The sequence below is a fragment of the Pangasianodon hypophthalmus genome, chromosome 7 (assembly GCF_027358585.1).
Source record: "Pangasianodon hypophthalmus isolate fPanHyp1 chromosome 7, fPanHyp1.pri, whole genome shotgun sequence".
In the NCBI taxonomy this organism is placed as follows: domain Eukaryota; kingdom Metazoa; phylum Chordata; class Actinopteri; order Siluriformes; family Pangasiidae; genus Pangasianodon; species Pangasianodon hypophthalmus.
In genome coordinates, this window is record NC_069716.1 from 1,739,766 (window position 1) to 1,765,250 (window position 25,485).

The 25,485-nt window shown below is 39.5% G+C and overlaps 1 protein-coding gene across 2 annotated transcripts in view; it reads right to left on the reverse strand.

Moving 5' to 3' along the window:
• The window catches only part of lingo2 (leucine rich repeat and Ig domain containing 2), a 267,172-nt gene that overhangs the window by 85,944 nt on the left and 155,743 nt on the right, over positions 1-25,485 (reverse strand). For both annotated transcript variants that reach the window (XR_008301987.1, XM_026947401.3), the window contains exon 4: positions 20,780-20,864. The gene's annotated coding sequence lies outside the window, so the exon portion shown is untranslated. The remainder of the gene's footprint in view (positions 1-20,779; positions 20,865-25,485) is intronic.

Genomic DNA, 25,485 nt, shown 5'->3' on the forward strand with positions numbered 1-25,485 from the left:
GTCCATTTTTGGAATGAATTACTTTTCATGAACAGCTGTTAAACAACTGTATACTCTCTGTTTTATTTTATTTTAATTTATCAATTTATTTATGTTAAAATGTATGGCGATTGTTTGTTAAGGCTGTGTGGTGTATGCTTTCACCTACTCTTTCTTCCACTACTTTCTTTCTGTTTTTTTTCTTTACCTTTTGACACAGAATGAAATAAAGGTGTAAAACAGATGGCGAGCATTAAGCAATCATTATTTATTTTGCTACAGAACCTGAGTTTTCCGCCGCTAAAAGAAAAACTTTTCAGCTGATTAGCTTCTAGCATTATGCGAGCAGAAGGACAGCAGGCTGCTGCTCATATCTTCACACACTCACACACAGCAGCTTCGCTGTCACATATTTAACAAACAGCCACCAGACTCAGCACCAGGACCTCGATAAATAAAATCCAGAATTGCTTTGTCACCACTATCTCCCGGGATTGAGCTGCAATCTGTCTGCCGATTCACCTTGGAGGAGAATTCCAGATATTCAGGGACAGATGATAAACTTCTGTTAATAATCCTATATCTCTACAGCGTTCAGGAGCCATGAGAAGTGAGAATGCCAAGATTTAATTCTAATAAAGAAGTTTTCACTGGGACTGACAGACACAAAGGCCACGCCTCCTTCACTGGGACTGACAGACACAAAGGTCACGCCTCCTTCACTGGGACTGACAGACACAAAGGTCACGCCTCCTTCACTGAGACTGACAGGCACAGAGGCCACACCTCCTTCACTGTAAATTACGCATACAGAGGCCACACCTCCTTCACTGTAAATTATGCATACAGAGGCCACACCTCCTTCACTGTAAATTATGCATACAGAGGCCACACCTCCTTCACTGTAAATTATGCATACAGAGGCCACACCTCCTTCACTGTAAATTATGCATACAGAGGCCACACCTCCTTTACTGGGACTGACAGGCACAGAGGCCACACCTCCGTCACTGTAAATGACACATACAGAGGCCACGCCTTCTTCACTGGGACTGATGGCCACATAGGCCACACCTCCTTCTCAGAGACTGACAGGTACATTGGCCACGCCTCCTTCACTGGGACTGACACAGACAGAAGCCACACCTCCGTCACTGTAACTGACACAGACAGAAGCCACACCTTCTTCACTGGGACTGACAGACAGAGAGGCATCACCTCCTGATATGCAGCGAGGCCACGCCTCCTTCACTAAGACTGAAACACATCATGGCACTGACATGCACAGAGACACAGACACTGAGACACAGGGGCTACGCCTCCTTCACTGGACTGATGAATACAGAGGCCCCACCTCCATTAGCAGGAGTAGACTTTTTACTTGCATAGTGGTATAAGCTATTCAGTGTGAAAATACATGTCTGTCAGTCCCAGTGAAGGAGGCGTGGCCTCTGTATGTGTCAATCCCAGTGAAGAAGGCGTGGCCTCTGTTCTTGTCAGTCTCTGAGAAGGAGGTGTGGCCTGTGTGGCTTTTTCTCACATTAAAAAAAGATTCTTTTGATTCAATGAATCATTTAATTCAACAAATCATTAAATCAACTGGTTTATTAACATTCATATCAAATTATCTCAAAAAAAGCTTCAGAAAAGACTTTATATTAAAATGTTTAGCATCTTTTTTTTTTGTTCATGGAACCAAGAACGAGTAGCAGCCTCTCAGCTTGGTCACTTCTCGTTACTTTCTAAAGCTGTGAATGTAATCAGACGAGTGTGAAGTCAGACGGAGTGTGAAATGTATTTTTTTTTGTACAGTAATAAAGCCTTGTTTTTTTAGTCCATGTGTTCAGCGCTAAAAGACGGCTGCCGTGTTGCTAACGTGGCTGTGTGCGATGAGACGGAAGCTGCTCGGAGCTTTCAGAGCGGAAATGAAATCACTGATTCATGCCGTGCTGTAGATCACCGACGATTTTCCAGAGCACAGGAAGAACATCTGATCAGCTGTCGAGTCTCACGAGATCAGCACTCACTCAGCATTCCTGCTGCTTCCTTCACACTCGACTCGCTTTGTGAGTCGCAAAATGGCGTCTGGAGTGAGTTTCTTTCAGAGCAGCATCATGATCCTGGATTGTTTTTTCCCCATATCACACGCACACACACACACACACACACACACACATATCATTCATATTTCATGTGAGTTTGGACGTCTCGCGAGATGGCTGCTTTGTTAACGGCTAGGGACTGTGTGTGTGTGTGTGTATGTGTGTGTGTGTGTGTGTGTGTGTGTCTTGGCTCTTAGAAAACTCAAGTCCTGGTGCATATTCATGCAACGCCAAACCTGGCCTTTGTCACCTTTGTTAGATTTTTTGCTGTACATTCCAGTAGCAGCCTGTAGGGGTCAGCATGTGTGAAAATTGTGTGTGTGTGTGTGTGTGTGTGTGTGTGTGTGTGTGTGTGTGTGTGTGTGTGTGTGTGTGTACACCTTGAAGGGAACAGTAGCCGCTAGAACTTTCCATCTGCTAGCACTCTAACTGAAGAACTAGTGGTCTGTGGTCAATCTTTTCTGACAGCCACACACACACACACACACACACACACACACACACACACACACACACACACTTCTTACCACATGGCTTCACAGATAAATGCAATACACAAACACACACAGAGCAACCAGTGCATCCGAACACACACATACAACTTTTTGCTTTTAGAAAACAATCTTATGATTTTCATACGTGATGAAAAAAAATCGTTTCTCGACCAAATTCTTAAAAAAAAAATGATTGTGTCATTTTCGGTACAGTAGACAAAGAGGATTTTTTTTTTTAAATGTGAACTGTGTGGGTTTTTATTTTGTTTTCAGACTCCAAGAGCTTATATTAAAGTCTGCATATAGTGTTCTGTGAAAAAAACCTTGAAAAACTCGTTGTAACCGTTGTATGCATAAAGCTGAAAACCTCTTGGCTGGTTATAAAAGCTAAGTTAATGGTAGAATTGTTATGAGAAAATAAATTATTTCTTTTTCTTTCTTTCTTTTTTTTCTTCTGTAGTTTTTTTATTAAGAATTAACGATTATTTTTTTCCATCTTTATTCCAGATGGCTCAGGACCTCGGCGCTATAAGAGCGTTTGGGCCAGCCGTGTCCTGTTACACTTTAGCTACAGATATTAGAACGATCCGAGGTGTTTTGTCAGCGCATGTTTAATCATGTTAGGTTTTGTTTTTCAGTGTGACAAACCTGACAGCTCTATCAGTTAATAAATCCTCACCGTCTGTTCAAGCGGACTGATTTACACACTGCAGCTGCAGAACTCTAAAATCAGCTTTGGTTTTTTTTCTACAGCGAAGGATTTTTTTTAGCGTTGCTTATTCTCAGTTCTTTGTCCAGCCGAGGCAGCTGTACGGCACGCAGGAGGCCGTGTGACCTTCTTTCGGAGTGTGTGCGCTTGTGAAGAGAGAACAGCATGCTCCTGTCGATCACTTCTCTTTCTCCAACGCTGTCGGGGCAAAAGGCTGAAAAAGGTGGAGAGTAAACAGCAGCTTGCAAAAAAAAAACAACTCAAATCCATGTTAGTGTTATCGCTCCCTCAAATCTTTTAGTAGCTTTAAGAGAACGATGTGTCTCTCTACACAGACCCCACACTAACAGAGAACCTCAGAACATTCAGGAGGACATGGAGGTTAGGCTGTAATGTTACATCCACAACGTTCCTCCAACGTTCTGGAAACGTCATTTATCTATTAGAAAAAGCAGTTCAAGGGTTTAGTAGAAATTTCATGACTCGGTTCTTTTGAGAGAAATCTTTTCTCATATGGTTCTATACAGAACTTACAAGGGTTTCACGAAAAGGGACAAAACAAAGAACCCTTTGAAGATGAAGAACTGACTCCATGTTCCTTCAACAGATGAAGAACTGACTCCATGTTCCTTCAACATAACCATCCTATTCTACTGTGTTCATGAAGAGCAGAACCTCAAGTTTCCAGTGTTCTTTGGATGGTAGCTTCCTAAAGGAGTTCTTCTTAGGACCCTTTTTTGTTGTAGGGTTCTACAAGAAACCTATCAGGGTTATAAAGAGGCAAATCGGAGAACTCCTTGAACTCAGGAAGAAGTTTGACCTCACGCTGTTCTATGCTAAATCAGAACCTAATCTCCTTTTCCTTCAACATAACCACACTGTTCTATTGTGCTCATAAAGAGGGAGAACCCTTTAGGGTGCTAGAACTAACTGATCGAAGTGTTTAAATGACACTTTATGTGTTACAACAATAACGTTCCTGCAACGTTCTGAAAACATGTCATGTGTCTCTTAAAAATAGGGGTTCAAGGGTTCTTTTTGTAAAGTTCTACACAGAACCTATAAGGGTTCCCCAGAGGAACAAATCAGAGAACCTTCTGAACAGAAGAAGTGCAACCTCATATATCACTGTCATGAAAATACCAGTTTACCTTTACACCAATTTACCTTTAAACCAATTTACCTACAGCACCGACTTCCTTCTCTTTCAACATAACCACAATATTCTACTGCATTTAGAAAGAGGCAGAACCTCTTTGTACGGTGCTAGAACCTTCCACTACCTGTTCAAAAGGTTTAATTTGTTTATAATTTCACTAAAAAAAGGTTCCTCAAGCATCGAACCACAGAACTTTTAAACATTTATTTTTTAAGAGTGTAATTACGGATTACTCCTCAACGTTAGCATTTCCCCCACAAAAGGAAACGTTGCAGTAATGTTGTAGGAGTGTTTATAAATGTTACATTAAACATTCTCATAATGCAGATTAAACCATCTCGGATGGCGGGGTCTAGGTTTCCACAAAGGTTCTACTTGGAACCTTTTTCTAAACAGTGACTTTATTTAAATAAAATGTCATTTTCACACCCTACATTTTGCACATTGATATTTTTTCCTCCTAAAATGTTAAATGCTCCAGTTCTGGCATAATGATATGTTTTTGGCGGAGATTATGAAGCGCTTCTGTAAGACGCTGTGGATAAGGATGTTTGATGAATGCTGTAAATGTAAAGCTACAGTTCATCTTCTTTGAGTGTTTTGGCTGTGACTTTCTCAGCTGTGTATGGAGGCGACTTCAGCATCACAGACCTGAGGCATCCTGGCCTTCTCTCTGCTGGGAAAATATAATCGATGCATATCTCATAACTCATTCATTAACTGCCTTGCACAAATAAAAGCTGTGTCCCACAGGCGAACACTGCAGGAACCCGTGCCAAAAATAGTCCTCTCAGGGCGTCTCTGTGTTTATTAGGGTTTGTGGCTCTGTGCAAGAATTTCACACTTTTTCTGAGTCTTGTAATAACACAGAAAGACATGGGTTTCTTATTGAATAATATAATTTGATGATTGTTATCGTGATCACAACAGAAACAGAACACAACTGGATCCAGCGGCACAGAATTAAATATTCAGGAATCTTGTGTCATTTTCTGTCATTTTGCCGGCTGACGCTTCTCGTCTCGAAGCCAGCTACGTGCGCTCTGACAGGCCCGGGACCCTCATGCCTTTTCATTTTCCCTCATTTCCATGCATTCTCAGTACCACATGAAAATCCCGTCTCTAACAGGAAGTAGGAGACGAGCGGCACGGCAGAAAGGTGTGTGACGGTGACAGCTGAGCGGAGGAATGAGTGCGATATCATGGTCTTCTGCTCCAAATTCCAAAAACATGCCTGTATCCCTCACCAACATCACCAGCTTCCTGTTCCTTTGACATTACTGCAATATTCTATTGGAAACAGGAAAGAACTGATAATTTTAAAGTGGAACTGTCAAAGTTCGCAGGAAAGCAGCATGTTAAAAGTTAGCACAGCTATTTGAAGGATTACTCTGAAGCAGTGTGTGATGAATACTTATGCATCGTCATTATAAAGCCTCGAGCCACGGGGCACCGCATTTACATTTACATTTGCATTTACATTTATTCATTTGGCACACGCTTTTATCCAACGTGACTTACAAGTGAAGCAGCATCTGAGCTGTTAAACTGTTAAAGGAACTGGCAATAACACAAGACAATGTTTCCACAAGGAGAGTCGGAGTAAATGCTAATACTCAGAAGTGCTACACTAAGCAATAAGTCAAATTTGTAAGTTGGTCTTGCAATAATAATAATAGTAATAATAATAATAAGAAGAAGAAGAAGAAGAAGAAGAATGATACACACCAAAGGGTTGAATTATCTTCAAAAGCTACACCCTATCCACAATATATCTACAATATTTACTGCTATACTGTGGTGTTTTATTGGCCAGTGACAGTCCAAATGTTCATTAATTAAATTAATTAATTAGCTAATTAATGATTCAGTTAATTTATATAATTTATCAGTTGATATAACAATAACGAGTGGTACTTAATTAATGAGTACCTGGCTAAATAAATAAATAAATAAATAAATAAATAAATGGTGAATGAAACTGTAACATTGAAGCTGGAAATTATTTTTAGTTCTTTTATTTATGCGCTGAAAGTTGAAATTTGAGTTGGACTGTCCAACTAAGAATAGGTCTAGATGAGTCTAGATCTTGTTTTAGTCTCAGTTGGAATGGGTCTAGATCTTGTCTTGATTTCTCAGTTGGAATGGGTCTAGATCTTGTCTTGGTTTCTTGTCCTGTTGGTTGTCGGTCATCCTGCTCTCAATAAAACAAAGCCCATATGCTGCAATTGGTTTCCATTAATAATTACAAAGGGATTTGGGTAAGAGATCGCTGCTGAGTCCTTTACAGATAGATACCCAGCCAGAGCTAAGAAATTTGTTCAATGCATCACTGGTCACACACCTCCTTTATACATTAAGCTGCCCTGCTTTAAATGCTGTGTGTGTGTGTGTGTGTGTGTGTGTGTGTGTGTGTGTTCTGTCACCAGCTAAATAGATTGAACTCATAAAGAAGGAGCCATAACCAATCTGACTCTGAGAGTCCATCATGCAGTGAAACTGCTGACTCGTAGATTTCCAAGGTAAAATGCGTCCCCTTCCTTACAGATTTTAATGCATGTCAATCACGAAGAGTTCTCTTCATAATTTGAAGCTTTTAACGCTAAGTAAAAAGTGTTGAGCTGGATTTACAAATCCCAATGCATGACTAATAATCTCTTATATTCCCCTTGGCCTGTGCGGAGTTGATGTTGCTGGAATTCCCGAGCTGTAATATTTCCCTTCAAGATGAAGTGACATTACCTGTGCAGGTGCTCTTTTGTGCCTCGGCAGTGTCACGTAAACAGATTGTGGTAATAAGTACTCAGCAAGCTTTCATTTGATCAGCAGGTGTTCTGCTACGCTCGTGTCCCACAAATGTGCCGGAGCACAATGACTGACGTTACATATGAGCAAGCGTGGCTTTGAACCTTCACTCTATATTGTATAATGACGGCATTCCTACAGCAACGCTTGTGAAAAAAGTCAACACAGATCTGTTTTCCTCTCACGAGAAAACAGCAAGCGCTTTATCCATAACTGTAAACTTTTAAGGAGTTTATGCTGAGCCTGGAGGCTTTTTTTCAGCCATTGAGGTATTGATTGGATTCATTGGGAAAGTGTTGATGGTGGTGCAGTACAGATGGTGTTTAGAAATCCACTGCAGTAAGCCCAAGGCTGAATTCTCCGATCTCACACAATTAACTCAGTCAATGTCAACAAAAAGCACTGCCAGTGTGTGTGTGTTAAAAGGGAGATACAGCATACTGCGATCATCAGAGCGTCTTTTACTCACATAACCAATAACGACATATATCACTGTCACGATTGATCGAAAAGGAATGATAATTAATTGATAACTTACAGTACACACAGTTTACTAGATTACTAGATAGCGTCTCCTTTGTGGAAAACAGCTCCAAGATTTATTTGCTTTATTTTTTTTTAATGTCACTGTTATAGGAAAATAATCAAGCTCGTGGCGGGAACAGTAAATCCGCTTCATCACACCACCCTTCGCTGATTATTTTTTACATGGAGTGTTTTATTCCTTACTTCACTGTAAGTCCTGAATAATAATCAGTAAGCTGGGACTTTAAGAGCATAAGGTTCTCATAAGCCCTGGTAAGAAAATCAAACAAATTCACTCCAATTTCTTTCTATTAATTTTGTGTAAAATTAGATCCGATTATCACACGGAGCCTCTGGTCCTGCTGCTGCTGTTACCCGAGTGTTAATAAGCATTAAGACAATGTGAGCAAAAATAAAACTAGACTGTCTGTTCATTTCAGCTGGAGCTGAGTCAGTGATGTCACTTCCCTCCTCCTCGATTCCTTTCTGGCAGATTTGAACGCTGACACTATCCAAACTGACAAATGGGCAATTTCCTCAGCTTTCCCCTCCCACTCTGAGCACACCCTCACTCCTTATTTACAGCCTATTTTCCAAATGCCACATTTGTTTCGGTTTACTCCAAGAGCTGAAGGCTGTCAGCTGTGATGCATTCTTCAGACGGGCGTTGGCCCAGAGCGAGGGGGCACCAACAAATCTACACATCCGCAAAAACACACCGGAGGCCTGTTTGTGTCTGGGATTTATCAGCCTGCAGTGGTTTCCTTCTGGTTGTTCGTCATGCACGGTTCGTCCAAGCACCAGAGAGGAAATGAATCTTACATCTCGGGTTTCTACCATACGATTGATTGAAAAGTTACAGAGATGTATTGGGTTGAACTTTGGCTCTAGGGTTTAATTCTTGACCCCGTCTTCCATTGAAGCAGAACACGAAGCCCCACCTCCACGAATCTATGGTATATATTTATTGATCTGATCCATGTTTTTATCTGGTAGCAAAAAACTGAGCTAATTTTGCATCCAACTTCCTGTTTTGTGGTCAGTTGAGAAGCAGCTCCCAGATTTTTTTAAAGAATATTTTATGTCATTATGTTTCTTTGCAGCAGATGGTGTTTTTTTCCCCCTTCAACAATAATACCTGATGATGACTATTTAACCATGTACATGTATATCAATATCTGATATCTCACATCTTCATTCGTCCTTCACACACGCTTTGTCTTTAGCTCCATCCCTGCCATTAGGGGTTTAGTAATTACATCATTCACATTTAGCTACAGTGCTCTTACAGCAAGAATGACAAGCTCTGTACCATACGCTAGACTTAATTAATCCACTTGTGTGCTTTTGAATGTCCAGAAGGGTTGTTCTGTCTCGCTGAGCAGCTCTTTTCCGACATGAGCGCTGATTTACCTGACGTATTGCTGCCGTCTCCAGGGTTCTCCGTCTGATAAACCAGAGAGCGCTTCCATCCTGACATCCTGACTTCCTGACCCATTCCTCCAGACTGTGACTTTATCAGGACTTATACAAGGCCAGAGGAACAAATGAAATCTCCTCAGAGTTATGGGTTTGAACTGCTTGGATTTTCCACCTTTAACACGTATCCAGATTTTATTCCCATGTGTGCAAAATAAATCCTAATATCCTCCAAATACAGTGACACACTGCACAAAGACGTGTGTGTACCTGGATTTACTCTACCAGCACGTGCAGCTCTGGTGTGTGTGTGTGTGTGTGTGTGTGTGTGTGTGTATTCTCATTCCTGGGTCCGACTTAATACCTGTGAGTGTAAAGATTCCATTCTGCAGAGATTCAAGCTGCTGCAACACACACACACACACACACACACACAAATCCTGTAGGCTACTATTACCTGGTTCTAAATATTCTAAGGGAGAGTATTCTTTTTTAAATACTACATTTATTATTTCCTCTGCTTTTCTTTCTTTCTTTCTATTACTATCTTTCATTCTTTTATCCTTTTTTTCCTTTCATTCATTTGAAATCCATACTTTTATTTTCATACGTTTATATTCTGGCTTCTACACTCCATAATGCAACAACAACAAAAAAATAAATAAGAGTGCAGAATCAAACTAACTTTGCTTTTTTTCTTGGTATTCCAGCTTTTTTGCGTATCCATCCATTTATCTTTTCTCTGTACCGCTTATCCTTCACAGGGTCTCAGGGAGCCTGGAGCCTATCCTAGAGGACTTGAGACACCCTGGACGGGACTCCAACCCATCTCAGGGCACAATCACACATACACTCACACACTCATTCACACACTACAGGCAATTTGGAAATGCCAATCAGCCTACAACGCATGTCTTTAGACTGGGGAGGAAAGCAGACTGCCCGGAGGAAACCCTGAAGCACGGGTAGAACATGCAGGCTCTGCGCACACAGGAAGGAGGCGGGAATCAAACCCCAAACCCCAGAGGTGCGAGGCCACATTGCTAACCACTAAGCATTGCCTTTTATATTATTCTTCTCACCTTTTTTGTTATGGAGATGATGAATACAGTTATGGTATATTCTCTCATTTTTCCTTTGCATTATTTGACGGATATGACGAACACGCCGTAACAGACAGATCCAGAACTTTCCCTGACTAATCATCGTCCACGTGGACGTGTTCGGAGAGAGAACAGCTGCTCGACTCGTTTTTACTTCACCACTCAGCAAGTTTTCTACGTTGGCTCCTGGGGCCTTCATCACACACATCTGTTTTAGATGGGATGTGAAGTGTCAGGTGCTTCATTTCTTCTTTTGCTTTCTTTAAAGAAATTGGGCTGGATTGTGACAGTGAGCGATGAAGTTCAGTGCTGAGGAACAACTTCTCCTTCCTTAGTTAACACCAAACACCAAGAAACCATGATCTCGTTAAAATAATCACCAACCTGAATGTTTACTCTCTTTATGAACACTGTGAATTAAAAACTATATAGGGCCAAATTAAAGTGTGCATAAACAATGCAATACACTTGTCTTACTTCCTGTGAGTGTGTGTGTGTGTGTGTGTGTGTGTGTAACAGATGGAGTGTTACTCTGATATATTTACATCCATCTGTGTCCATTAGTGCACTCTCTATATATGTAATTAGCAGGAATGTATAGTGTTTGCGTGTGTGTGTGTGTGTGTAAGCTCCTAATTACTAAACCAATCTCTTCTCACAGTTACAGATTCATAGGTCTGATTGGTCAGGTTAAGGGTGAGGGTTGGGCTTTGAGGTCACGGTTTCCTTTTTTCCATTTTTATTTGTCTGAAATCCATCTAAATCTCTCTCTCATTAAAATCCTATGCATTTTTCATGAGATGAGGTGAAACCCAGACACACACACAGAGCTGGGAGAACAAATCCAATGCTAATTATTTCCAGTACAGAATCATACCAGATCTCCTCCGCTTAATCCGATCTCCGCCTTTTACACCAATTACCCAGAGACAACAAAACAATCCTGATGGAACAAAGCAGGCCGATACACTTGTTAATCACAGCTGCAAACCACCGCGTCTGGCATTCTGGTTCTCCCTGGTGAGGAGCCGAGAGGACACATCTGTCCTAATTAATCTGTGATTGAAGCCTCAGAGTGCTGGAGTACATTGCCCACACCGCTTCAACTGGCTACACAACCCATGTACAAACACACACTGCTTCAACTGGCCACACAATCCATGCACAAACACACACCGCTTCAACTAGCCATACAATCCATGCACAAACACACTGCTTCAACTAGCCACACAATCCATGTACAAACACGCACTGCTTCAACTAGCCACACAATCCATGTACAAACACGCACTGCTTCAACTAGCCACACAACCCATGTACAAACACACCGCTTCAACTAGCCACACAACCCATGTACAAACACGCACTGCTTCAACTAGCCACACAACCCATGTACAAACACACCGCTTCAACTAGCCACACAACCCATGTACAAACACGCACTGCTTCAACTAGCCATACAATCCATGTACAAACACGCACTGCTTCAACTAGCCACACAATCCATGCACAAACACACACTGCTTCAACTAGCCACACAACCCATGTACAAACACGCACTGCTTCAACTAGCCACACAATCCATGTACAAACACGCACTGCTTCAACTAGCCATACAATCCATGCACAAACACACACTGCTTCAACTAGCCACACAACCCATGTACAAACACACCGCTTCAACTAGCCACACAACCCATGTACAAACACGCACTGCTTCAACTAGCCATACAATCCATGCACAAACACACACTGCTTCAACTAGCCACACAACCCATGCACAAACACGCACTGCTTCAACTAGCCACACAACCCATGTACAAACACACCGCTTCAACTAGCCACACAACCCATGTACAAACACGCACTGCTTCAACTAGCCACACAACCCATGTACAAACACGCACTGCTTCAACTAGCCACACAACCCATGTACAAACACGCACTGCTTCAACTAGCCACACAACCCATGTACAAACACGCACTGCTTCAACTAGCCACACAATCCATGTACAAACACGCACTGCTTCAACTAGCCACACAATCCATGTACAAACACGCACTGCTTCAACTAGCCACACAACCCATGTACAAACACACCGCTTCAACTAGCCACACAACCCATGTACAAACACGCACTGCTTCAACTAGCCACACAACCCATGTACAAACACACCGCTTCAACTAGCCACACAACCCATGTACAAACACGCACTGCTTCAACTAGCCATACAATCCATGTACAAACACGCACTGCTTCAACTAGCCACACAATCCATGCACAAACACACACTGCTTCAACTAGCCACACAATCCAAGCACAAACACGCACTGCTTCAACTAGCCACACAACCCATGTACAAACACACACTGCTTCAACTAGCCACACAACCCATGTACAAACACACCGCTTCAACTAGCCACACAACCCATGTACAAACACGCACTGCTTCAACTAGCCACACAACCCATGTACAAACACACACTGCTTCAACTAGCCACACAACCCATGTACAAACACACACTGCTTCAACTAGCCACACAACCCATGTACAAACACGCACTGCTTCAACGAGCCATACAATCCATGCACAAACACACCGCTTCAACTAGCCACACAACCCATGTACAAACACACTGCTTCAACTAGCCACACAATCCAAGCACAAACACGCACTGCTTCAACTAGCCACACAACCCATGTACAAACACACTGCTTCAACTAGCCACACAATCCATGCACAAACACACACTGCTTCAACTAGCCACACAACCCATGTACAAACACGCACTGCTTCAACTAGCCACACAATCCATGTACAAACACGCACTGCTTCAACTAGCCATACAATCCATGCACAAACACACACTGCTTCAACTAGCCACACAACCCATGTACAAACACACCGCTTCAACTAGCCACACAACCCATGTACAAACACGCACTGCTTCAACTAGCCATACAATCCATGCACAAACACACACTGCTTCAACTAGCCACACAACCCATGCACAAACACGCACTGCTTCAACTAGCCACACAACCCATGTACAAACACGCACTGCTTCAACTAGCCACACAACCCATGTACAAACACGCACTGCTTCAACTAGCCACACAACCCATGTACAAACACACTGCTTCAACTAGCCACACAACCCATGTACAAACACACTGCTTCAACTAGCCACACAACCCATGTACAAACACACACTGCTTCAACTAGCCACACAACCCATGTACAAACACGCACTGCTTCAACTAGCCACACAATCCAAGCACAAACACGCACTGCTTCAACTGGCCATGTAACAAACATAGACATACACAGCACTTCAACTAGCCACACAATCCATGTACAAACACACCGCTTCAACTGGCCGCTTTAACCACTTTGATTGGTCAGGAGGTGTTGATTCATTTTCTGTAACAGCAGCTCTGACAATAGACAGTAACAGCTCTTTCTTTCTTTCTTTCTTTCTTACTTAATTCATGCTTTCTTCTCTTTGGAATGGCAGTTTTCTTATGACTCTGCTGCCTAGCAATGAGTACAAACATTCTTGGATAAACTTTTTTCCAAATTCCTTTTTTTATTATTAAATATGTGTGTTAATAAACCACACAGATGGATGTTCTGGATGAACATTTTCTCAGACTGATTGTGACACACTGAAACTAGTTTTCATTTCCATGCAGATTTCTGTGCAGTCGTCTTCCACATCCATCAGCTCTATCTGTGTTTTACAGGTAACGTTGCTTCCACATGATCTTTAATCTACCCAAATCCATGCGCTAGTTCTGAAATTAAAAACGATAGTGTAGAATGTTTATCTCAATGCTGTGATATTGAAGAGACAGTTTGAAATCCCATTTTAATTTAAACGCTCCACCTTGCTAGATGGTGCTAATTGGTGAGCTGGTGTGATCTCTCATCTGTGAAAGTGAGACAGTTCCTCCACTTTGCACTTCATTACCACGCCAAAGCTATGATGAATCACTGATGAACAATGCTAACATCTCTATGACATTTATCACAGATACAACTGCACTAACGTTTATTGTTTACGCACTTCAATCCTCCATTCGGTTCACACTGTCCGTCTAGTTTCAGACTTGACCTCTGCTTGGGTTTGACACCTTGCTGCTGCACTCAAAGTTGAACCTAATGCAACGTTAATCACGTTTGCTAATGACTGTCTATAGTGCAACTAATTCCCCCTTTGCGCATGCATGCAGGATGGCTGGATTCTCTCCGTTCTGCAGAACCCCAAGTTATTTATTCATTTATTCATGATATTTAAAAAAAAAAATGCTGACAAGGGCTACCAGCTCCACACCCAAATAGCAATGACAAGAGCAGCCTTATTTTTCTCTAAAATGAGATGCATTTATTAGACCGTGTGAATGATTTCCAAACCAGTCGCTAATCTGCAGCGTGTCTCAATAATGTACAGTATCAACACACCAACTATTTGCTGAGCAAAGCGCAAAAAGCTTAGCATCTCTACATAGCCATAGTTTATAGACCAGTGCTGGACAAATCAGTAGCCTGAGCACCCTGGACAAGCAGATTTCATTTCCAGCATAATATATTTTTGTTCATAGCTGCCTGCTGGAGAAGTAGACGAAGAAAAAACAAACCTACTCCTTAGTCAAAATTTCCCAAAACATATGTGCTGTTATGCGCTTCAGAGTCATTAATGCTGTACCTATAGCAAGGTCCTCCTTCCAAAACACACCTGCTGACGGTAGAAAGGTTTTTACTAGGTGGATTAATTGGGATGTACAGATTACAGACAACCTTTTCGCTATCAGGAATACGCTGGTTTCTGCTAGCAGTCACCTTGCAGTTACCTAGAAAAAAACTAACGCTAAATAAACTATAATATAACAATATTTTTTATTAACTCTGAATGTCATACCTGAGATGCTTGCCAATGACCTGCTAACTGTTTGACACAAACACAGTTAAAATATTGTTTCTCTGAGTCTGTATTAATGCACTTAACTAGCTAACTACACTGCCGTACATTATTTTCTTACATTATTATGTTCTTTAGCTCAGTCATTTTCCCTGGCAACCAAAACACGGGACTGCGCACTGGAGCTTTAACTTGGTGGGTTGTCTAATAAATTTATGATTTGTCCCCCACCTCATAAACATTCAGCATTTTGTATTGTTGCACCTTTAAATGTTTTGTTCTGCCAAACTAAACGTAAAATGTCTATTGATTGTGTTAATCATGTTCTAAGGGCTAGTAGCAGGGGTGGAAAATACTAATTGTACCTAATTACAATACTTAACCATTAGTTTTGGGAATTTATTCTTTACTTGTAAGTGTTATTGAAATGGAATACTTGTACTTTTACTTAATTACATTTCCAAGACCCTTTTACTCCTTATATTTGTATTTAGAACTTCAGAGTACGGTTAAGAAAGGACAAAGATATGTTCTTTTCTCATCCAGCCAACAATCGTCCTGGGATCCTGCACATTGAATCTTATTCACAGTTTAGTTTAAAGCTTCCAATCAAACCCATTAATGTAGCCAAGAACCTTCAAGCAGCAATATCATGCTGTTAATCAGGTAAAAATGCTTGTGTTTTTAATACTTGAGTACATTTGACTTTCGCTCGAGTACATTTTCCACTTTTAATTGAGTAATATTTTGAGATGTTATCTATACTTTCACTTAAGTATAATTTCTTAGCATGTATGATCACTAAGCAGTGAAATTTGACTTTACTGGCTTCGTATAGGAACCTGCTCCAAACATCCTGTTACCTTGAACTACTGAATTAAACACCTCGAACAAGATTCTGGATAAAAGACCTGCTTCTGCTGCATGTCATTTCAGAGTTTGGAACTTTTCCCAGGAAGCAGTTCTTACTCTATAAAACTGAACTAACTCGGAAATACTGAGGCCTCAGTGCCATTTATTGCACTGCGCAATCTGTCCTGAATGCTAAAGAGGCAGCCCGTCTGGTGGTAGAGCATTAGCATGGATTTCTGACTTGTATGGTAAAGTTATAAATGGTGGAGTAGCTTGTGGCCTTGATTACAACTTTATTTGTTAGTTGAAGTGCAGCTGCAAATCACAGGTTTATATTCATTCGCTTGTTCTGATATGGACCAAAATACAAACAAGAACAAACGCAACCATTTCACCACAGGAAGTGTGACGCGAAAGGGGAATCAATGATGCCACCTGCTGAACAATATATTGGCCCCCTCTCAATACCCTGTCCTTCAATGATAAGGGACCACCATAGGGCCGCTATATTGTGTGATATGAAATAAATCAAGCAAAGGCTGAAGCAAATGATGCAACATTTAGTAGATTAAATGGTATTAACACAATAAACACAAGGTTTCTTCACTGCATAAGCTTACCAAAAACCCAGCGTTAACAGAAACCAAGCTCTTGTTCTTTCATGAAAAAAAAAAACAATCAAGTATCAGCAGCATCCTGAACTATGTGTGGATCATTAAACCTCTCAGGCCTGAAAATCTGAATATTTAATATTTTTTCCTCTTCGATCTTTGCTTTGCACTTATGTGATATTTATAAAGGGATATCTTTTGATCCAGCACAAGATCCCTAGACATAAAATTAACCATGATTCCCTCACAGGAAAATATTGATTTGAAATCTAAGGTGCATTGATTGCCAAAGGGTTACAGCACATATACGAGCCTCATTATTCCCTCTTCAAAATAGTAGGATGTGATTCTTTGTTTCGCTTGAGCATACTTAATTGCTTCTCGTACCCTTAATCGTTCAAATAGTCTACAATGTTTTTTTTTTTTTTCATCTGGGTCTTCAGCCTCGGGTGTGAATCAAGAAAATGCCCATTGGCTATAAGCTGTTTGATGCTAAAAAGACACTTTATGACTTTATGAATATATAATATTGTAATATATTATAATATATTATAGTGAAGTGTATGCAGCAATGTTTGAAAATGTAATGAGTAGAAAGTAAAGAATTTTCTTAAAGAAAGGTGTATTAAAAATGTATTATTAGATGTACTAAAATTATGATGTGAATGGTCTTACATTTAAAAACCAATAAAGTCATTGTTCATTGTTTATTCTCCCCACTGAATACAGCTCGCTAGTTAAAACACACTGTGTTATTGTAGTTCCTGGAATAAATCTGCGTAAGCTAGCACTTTGATCAAGTTACTGTATATCGCAGCTGGTGAATGTGTGTACAGATTCGAGAGAGAGAGAGCGAGAGAGAGAGAGAGATCTTTGTTCTCAGATGTTCTCTATCTGTGATGCAATCCACTGTAACTCCAGAGCACTGATATTAACAGTCATAGAGAAATGAGTCATAAAATCTAGAAACATGACTATAAAAGTGTTCTACTGTAAACATGACCCTGACCACTGAGGGTCTCAATTTCTCACTTACTGTTACCACCCTAAAGTTGATTATTTTCCTATTTTTTTTAATTAAGGAAATTGATTTGCTGAGGTTTAAAGAGAAAATCGGTCACAGTGAGAGACTTCCTGTGTTTTCCAAAAGCGTAATCAATACAAATACAGCAGTGTATTCATAGTTGTGTAAGAGTGTATGTTTGTATAAATAGCATAAAGAGCGTGTAGATTGTATATAGCATATGGAGCATATGGAGCATGTAGAGTGTGTAAAGTGTATAAAGCATGTAGAATGTGTAAAGTATAGAGCGTGTAGAGCATATATATTGTATAGAGTGTATAGAGCGTGTAGAGCGTATAGAGCGTATAGACTGTATAGAGAATGTAGAGCGTATAGAGCGTATAGATTGTATAGAGCGTATAGAGCGTGTAGAGTATATAGAGTGTATAGAGCGTATAGACTGTATAGAGTGTATAGAGCGTATAGACTGTATAGAGCGTGTAGAGTATATAGAGTGTATAGAGCGTATAGAGCGTATAGACTGTATAGAGTGTATAGAGCGTATAGACTGTATAGAGTGTATAGAGCATATAGACTGTATAGAGTGTATAGAGCGTATAGAGTATATAGAGTGTATAGAGCGTATAGACTGTATAGAGTGTATAGAGCGTATAGAGCGTATAGACTGTATAGAGTGTATAGAGCGTATAGACTGTATAGAGTGTATAGAGCGTATAGAGTATATAGAGTGTAAAGAGCGTATAGACTGTATAGAGTGTATAGAGCGTATAGAGTATATAGAGTGTATAGAGTGTATAGAGTGTGTAGAGCGTATAGACTGTATAGAGCGTATAGACTGTATAGAGCGTGTAGAGTATATAGAGTGTATAGAGCGTATAGAGTATATAGAGTGTATAGAGCGTATAGACTGTATAGAGTGTATAGAGCGTATAGACTGTATAGAGCGTATAGAGCGTATAGACTGTATAGAGTATATAGAGCGTATAGAGTATATAGACTGTATAGAGCGTATAGAGCGTATAGACTGTATAGAGTGTATAGAGTGTATAGAGCGTATAGACTGTATAGAGTGTATAGAGCGTATAGACTGTATAGAGTGTATAGAGCGTATAGACTGTATAGAGTGTATAGAGCGTATAGAGTATATAGAGTGTATAGAGCGTATAGACTGTATAGAGCGTATAGAGTGTATAGACTGTATAGAGCGTATAGAGCGTGTAGAGTATATAGAGTGTATAGAGTGTATAGACTGTATAGAGTATATAGAGTGTATAGAGTGTATAGAGCGTATAGAGTATATAGACTGTATAGAGCGTATAGAGCGTGTAGAGTATATAGAGTGTATAGAGTGTATAGACTGTATAGAGTATATAGAGTGTATAGAGTGTATAGAGCGTATAGAGTGTATAGAGTATATAGACTGTATAGAGCGTGTAGAGTATATAGAGCGTATAGACTGTATAGAGTATATAGAGTGTATAGAGCGTATAGAGTGTATAGACTGTATAGAGTATATAGAGTGTATAGAGTATATAGAGTGTATAGAGTGTATAGACTGTATAGAGCGTGTAGAGTATATAGAGCGTATAGACTGTATAGAGTATATAGAGTGTATAGAGCGTATAGAGCGTATAGACTGTATAGAGTATATAGAGTGTATAGAGCGTATAGACTGTATAGAGTATATAGAGTGTATAGAGTGTATAGAGCGTATAGAGCGTGTAGAGTATATAGATTGTATAGAGCGTGTAGAGCGTATAGAACGTATAGAGTGTATAGAGCGTATAGACTGTATAGAGCGTGTAGAGTATATAGAGCGTATAGAGCGTATAGAGCGTGTAGAGTATATAGAGTGTATAGAGTGTATAGAGCGTATAGACTGTATAGAGTATATAGAGTGTATAGAGCGTATAGAGCGTGTAGAGTATATAGAGTGTATAGAGTGTATAGAGCGTATAGACTGTATAGAGTATATAGAGCGTATAGAGCGTATAGAGCGTGTAGAGTATATAGAGTGTATAGAGTGTATAGAGCGTATAGACTGTATAGAGTATATAGAGTGTATAGAGCGTATAGAGCGTGTAGAGTATATAGAGTGTATAGAGTGTATAGAGCGTATAGACTGTATAGAGTATATAGAGTGTATAGAGCGTATAGAGCGTGTAGAGTATATAGAGTGTATAGAGTGTATAGAGCGTATAGACTGTATAGAGTATATAGAGTGTATAGAGTGTGTAGAGCGTATAGACTGTATAGAGCGTGTAGAGTATATAGAGCGTATAGAGCGTATAGAGCGTGTAGAGTATATAGATTGTATAGAGCGTGTAGAGCGTATAGAACGTATAGAGTGTATAGAGCGTATAGACTGTATAGAGCGTGTAGAGTATATAGAGCGTATAGAGCGTGTAGAGTATATAGAGTGTATAGAGTGTATAGAGCGTATAGACTGTATAGAGTATATAGAGTGTATAGAGCGTATAGAGCGTGTAGAGTATATAGAGTGTATAGAGCGTATAGACTGTATAGAGTATATAGAGTGTATAGAGTGTGTAGAGCGTATAGACTGTATAGAGCGTGTAGAGTATATAGAGCGTATAGAGCGTATAGAGCGTGTAGAGTATATAGAGTGTATAGAGTGTATAGAGCGTATAGACTGTATAGAGTATATAGAGTGTATAGAGTGTATAGAGCGTATAGAGCGTGTAGAGTATATAGAGTGTATAGAGTGTGTAGAGCGTATAGACTGTATAGAGCGTGTAGAGTATATAGAGCGTATAGAGCGTGTAGAGTATATAGAGTGTATAGAGCGTATAGAGCGTGTAGAGTATATAGAGTGTATAGAGTGTATAGAGCGTATAGACTGTATAGAGCGTGTAGAGTATATAGAGTGTATAGAGCGTATAGAGCGTGTAGAGTATATAGAGTGTATAGAGTGTATAGAGCGTATAGACTGTATAGAGCGTGTAGAGTATATAGATTGTATAGAGCGTGTAGAGCGTATAGAACGTGTAGAGCGTATAGAGCGTGTTGGTTATAACAGCTGTGTTTGTAGTGTTAGACGTTCTCAGACTCACCACATAGAAAAACGATCTTCCTTTCAGCCATGGCGAAGTTTCCTGCTCATCAATAATCTCACTTTTCCTCACTGTCAGTTTAAATCTGAAAAAGAAACAAACGTATACAAAAATTAAATACTGTAAATGTAGTAAACAATAATAATAATGATAATGTTGTAAACTCAACAAATAAAAAACAGTAAATATTTTGAAATAATATACAAAATTATCATTCCACTCTAAAATTTAGGGAAAAAAATGGACAGAAATAAAGGGGACTGGACAAAAATTCAATTGAATTGAACTCTTCATATATTTTTTGTAGGAATTTAAAGGCATATATATATATATATATATATATATAACAATCATTTTATAATAATGCACGGAATTATTAACTTGACTTGTTTTTTGTTTGTTTGTTTGTTTGTTCTTTTTTTTAGAAAAATTGATTTGCTGAGATTTAAAGAGAAAATCAGGCAACTTCATAAAATCATCATCCAGTGGACAAACTCAGTAACATCTGAAGCCCACAGTCAGATTGCGTATATGTGTGTGTGTGTGTGTGTGTGTGTGTGTGTGTGTGTGTGTATGTGATTTCTATCTATCCTGAATAAATCACATTTCTCTCTCACGCTCTTGCCCTCGGTATGTCTGAGAAGAAAGACACTAATGAGGCTCCGTGAGTGGGCCAGTAGGAGACGGAGGACAGAGACACGGAGCATTATGCAAACGCTAGCTCTGAATTGCTAATGAAAGCTGCCGCGGACGAACCAGACAGCGAAAAAATGGATCACTTCAAATAAAGAAGGAAAAGAAAGTTTGTTTTTGGACCCTCGTGTAAAATTTGGTTTGACGGTGAGGTCTGTTAGCAGCCTATTAAGCAGTTCAAGGGCAGTACACGTCCTCTGATTTATCACGTGTCCCACTGATCCTCCCTTATGGTCTCCTTTAATTTCTGATTACTTTGACCCTTTTCTTAATATCCCCTTGTTAAGATCCCCTCATTTATGTCCCCTGTAATGATCCCTTCATTAAGCCCCACTCCTTGAGATCCCTTGTTAAGACCCACACATTTAAATCACCCCCTTTAAAATCCACTTATTAAGCTTGGATTGTTTTGGTCCCCCATTAAACCCCACTCATTAAGATCCTCTCATTAAAAGCCACTTGTTAAAGTCTCATCGATAAGATCCTCTTGTTTAGATCCCCTCATTTAGATCTTCTCAATTAAGATTCTCAGATTACTTTTTAAAATTCACTTGTTACAATCCCCTTCTTAAGATCCTCATTAAGATCCCCCATTGAGGTCCCATTATTAAGATCCTTTGATTAAGACCCATTGTTAAATACCACTTTTTTAAGATTCACTTGTTAAGATCCTCATTAAGATCTCCCTCATTAAGATCCTCTCATTAAGATCCCCTCATTAAGATCACCTCTTTAAGTTCTTGAAGATGACTTTTAAAGTTTCACTTCTTAAGATCCTCATAAAGATCCTCTCATTAAGATGCCCTCATTAGAACCCCCTTTATTAAGATCTCCTCATTAGGATCTCCTCATTAGGATCCCCTCGTTAAGATCTCCTCATTAGGATCCCCTCGTTAAGATCTCCTCATTGGGATCCCCTCATTAAGATCTCCTCATTAGGATCCCCTCAATAAGATCTCCTCATTAGGATCCCCTCATTAAGATCTCCTCAGTAGGATCCCCTCATTAGGATCCCCTCATTAAGATCTCCTCATTAGGATCCCCTCATTAAGATCCCCTCATTAAGATCCCCTCATTAAGATCTCCTCATTAAGATCCCCTCATTAAGATGCCCTCATTAAGATCCCCTCATTAAGATCTCCTCATTAGGATCCCCTCGTTAAGTTCTCCTCATTAGGATCCCCTCGTTAAGTTCTTTAAGATCACTTTTTAACATTTACTTGGCAACATCCTCATTAAGCTCACCTCTTTAAGACCCAGTTATGAAGATCCCCTTGTTAAGATCTCCTGTTCAGATCAGCCCAATCCCCAGCTCGTCTCCCCACAGCTAATAAATATCAATGGACCAGCTGAATAAAAAAAAAATCTGAAAAGTGAATACATTTTTCGTTCTTCACTACAGCGTATTGAAGAATGCTTCATATTTCATAGAGTTCACGCTCTTTATGAATTATAGACATTACTTTTAAGGGGTCTTGTAGCACATATAACACTGACCCGACCTCACACGCCTTTGTTATGAATTACATCCATTTCAGGCAATTTCACTGAATACTGAGTAATGCTCTAAAACTCCCTTACTGTAATAATGCCTTCCAATTTCACTTTGCTTGAATTCCTTTGAATTAAGAATGAGATTCATTTGAGTAAAATCAATAAGAGCACTGGTGTTCAGCACAAACGTCATGTAGATTAGCATTCCTCACAGATGAGTGAGATTAATACGCCTTTGCTTTATGATTAAAAGCTCTGTTATCGCACCGATGCGTGATCCCTTCACATCACTGCGAGACGCTTCACCGGTTTGTTGTGACAATCCATTTCTTTAGCCGTCCATCACATGTTTTTAAGCGTGTGGCTTCAGTCCGTTATGTATAACAATTGCAAACGATAATAAAAAAGAGTTGTCAGGTAGTTACTGTAATTAATATTTACATCATTCTTACTGTGATGTGTGTGTAATTACCAAAAGCCACTGGAATGTTACAGTTATTCTGTCCTTTTAACTTTTTACTAAATACACATTTCATATAAACCCTCAGAAACGAAGATTAAACAATCTGAAACTGTTGAAATGAACAGTAAGAATTACAGTGACAAAAAGAGAGGGAAAGAAGAAAGAAAAGTAAACATTAGCTTCTTATCTTTATATTTAATTGAGGAGTGAGTTACATTACACTGGTTCTGATCATAAATACTTCACCAATAATCTCTTCTATATCAAAAAGAGAGATTTTGAACTCAGAAAGAAATGTGAGGTATAAAAATATAAAAAAGAATAAAAAGAATAAATGATATGATAATATTGTGAAGTGATGTCAGATTCTAAACCTTTTCTGTTTTCCTGCTGAGTTTAAAACAACGACGCTCGTTACACACTGACACACAGGAGACGACAAAATATCTCAAAATATCTCAAAATATCTCATTTCTGAATTTGCCTTCTTTCTTGAATTCTTTCTTTCCTCAGTTTCTTTTTTCATTTGTGTGTATGCATCTTTCCTACCTTCCTTCTGTCCTTCTTCCTCTTTCTTTCTCTTGCATGCAATCTAGCATCTTTCTTTCTTTCTTTCTTTCTTTCTTATTTTTTATTATTTTTTTATCGTAAGTAATCTTCCTTCCTTCCTTCTCTTTCTTCTATTGTATTCTTTCTTTCTTTCTTATTACATTTTTATTGAAAGCATCCTTCCTACCTATCTACTTTCCTTCCATCCTTTCTTCCTCCCTCACTTCCTTCTCTTTCTTCTATTGCATTCTTTCTTTCTTTCTCTTCCTCTTGTATGCATTCTAGCATCATTTCTTTTTCTTTCTTTCTTTCTTTCTTTCTTTCTTTTCACTTTTGTATGCAGCAATTCTTTCTTTCTTTCTTTCTCTTCCTCTTGTATGCATTCTAGCATCATTTCTTTCTTTCTTTCTTTCTTTTCACTTTTGTATGCAGCAATTCTTTCTTTCTTTCTTTCTTCCTGGTTTCTTTTTCCTTGTTAATGAAGTATTATATTATTAGCTCATTCAGTCAGTAGCTGAGTTTATGGCTGTAACTTTATTGCTTTATTTTACTTCCTGGTGTAATAACAGAAACTTTTTTTAAAAATTCTTTCTATTCAGTTACAGTCCTCAAGATGATTTTCATTTAGAACACGGATTCTAATCCATTTAGATGAGAAGCTTTATCAGGCTGGTCCCGTTCCGTGGCCCGTGTGTTTAACAACCTGCTCTCAATGCAATGACCTCAAGTGTAAAAGCAGTTTCTGCTCTCTGTTTTAATTTCATTTTATTTTAGAAATCATCAGGAGTCCGTGGTACTGAAACAGCGTTGCGATACTGTAAGACACGAGAGATGTAAAGGCACCTCATAAGAGGTGTGTAGATTTCTTTCCTTCTTTTTTTTTTGCGTGGAGGTTGAAACATCTGACATGTAGTGCTGTTTGACCTGACAGAAAGTTCGCAAAGTGCATGTTTCTTTCTGAAATAAAAACTGAAATGTAGTTTATTTTCCCTCAAGCCCTCGTCTGGATTCTTTACCTGCAGGCATCAGCACCGGAGTCATACGGGCTAAATTTATCACTCCTCCATTAGCAATGGAACAACAAATAGCTTCCTCTTAGAAAAAAAAAAGAAAAGAAAATATGTATACTCTGTGCTGATGTTCATAAATGCGTCTCACTCTAAATGCTTCTTTTCTAAGCAGGGCAACAACGTTCGGCTTTCGACAGACAAACTGCTCTGACATTTAAAAGTACATTTTAAAACAGAGTCGGGATTACACGAGAAAGGGATAAAATACTTATAATATCTGTTTCTAGTAAGTTTTGTTAAGTCTAATTCTCTTCACCAGGATTCGTGCCGTCGTTCTGTTGGCAGATGTGTGAGTATGATGGTCCACTTGTGCTGAATGTTAACGCTATCAGAAAATGGAAATAAAATCCAAAGTGAGAATGTTAAAATGTCTGAAAAGCTCAGAGACATGCCAAAGTAGACTGGGATCACTCTTTCTTTCTTTCTTTCTTTCTTTT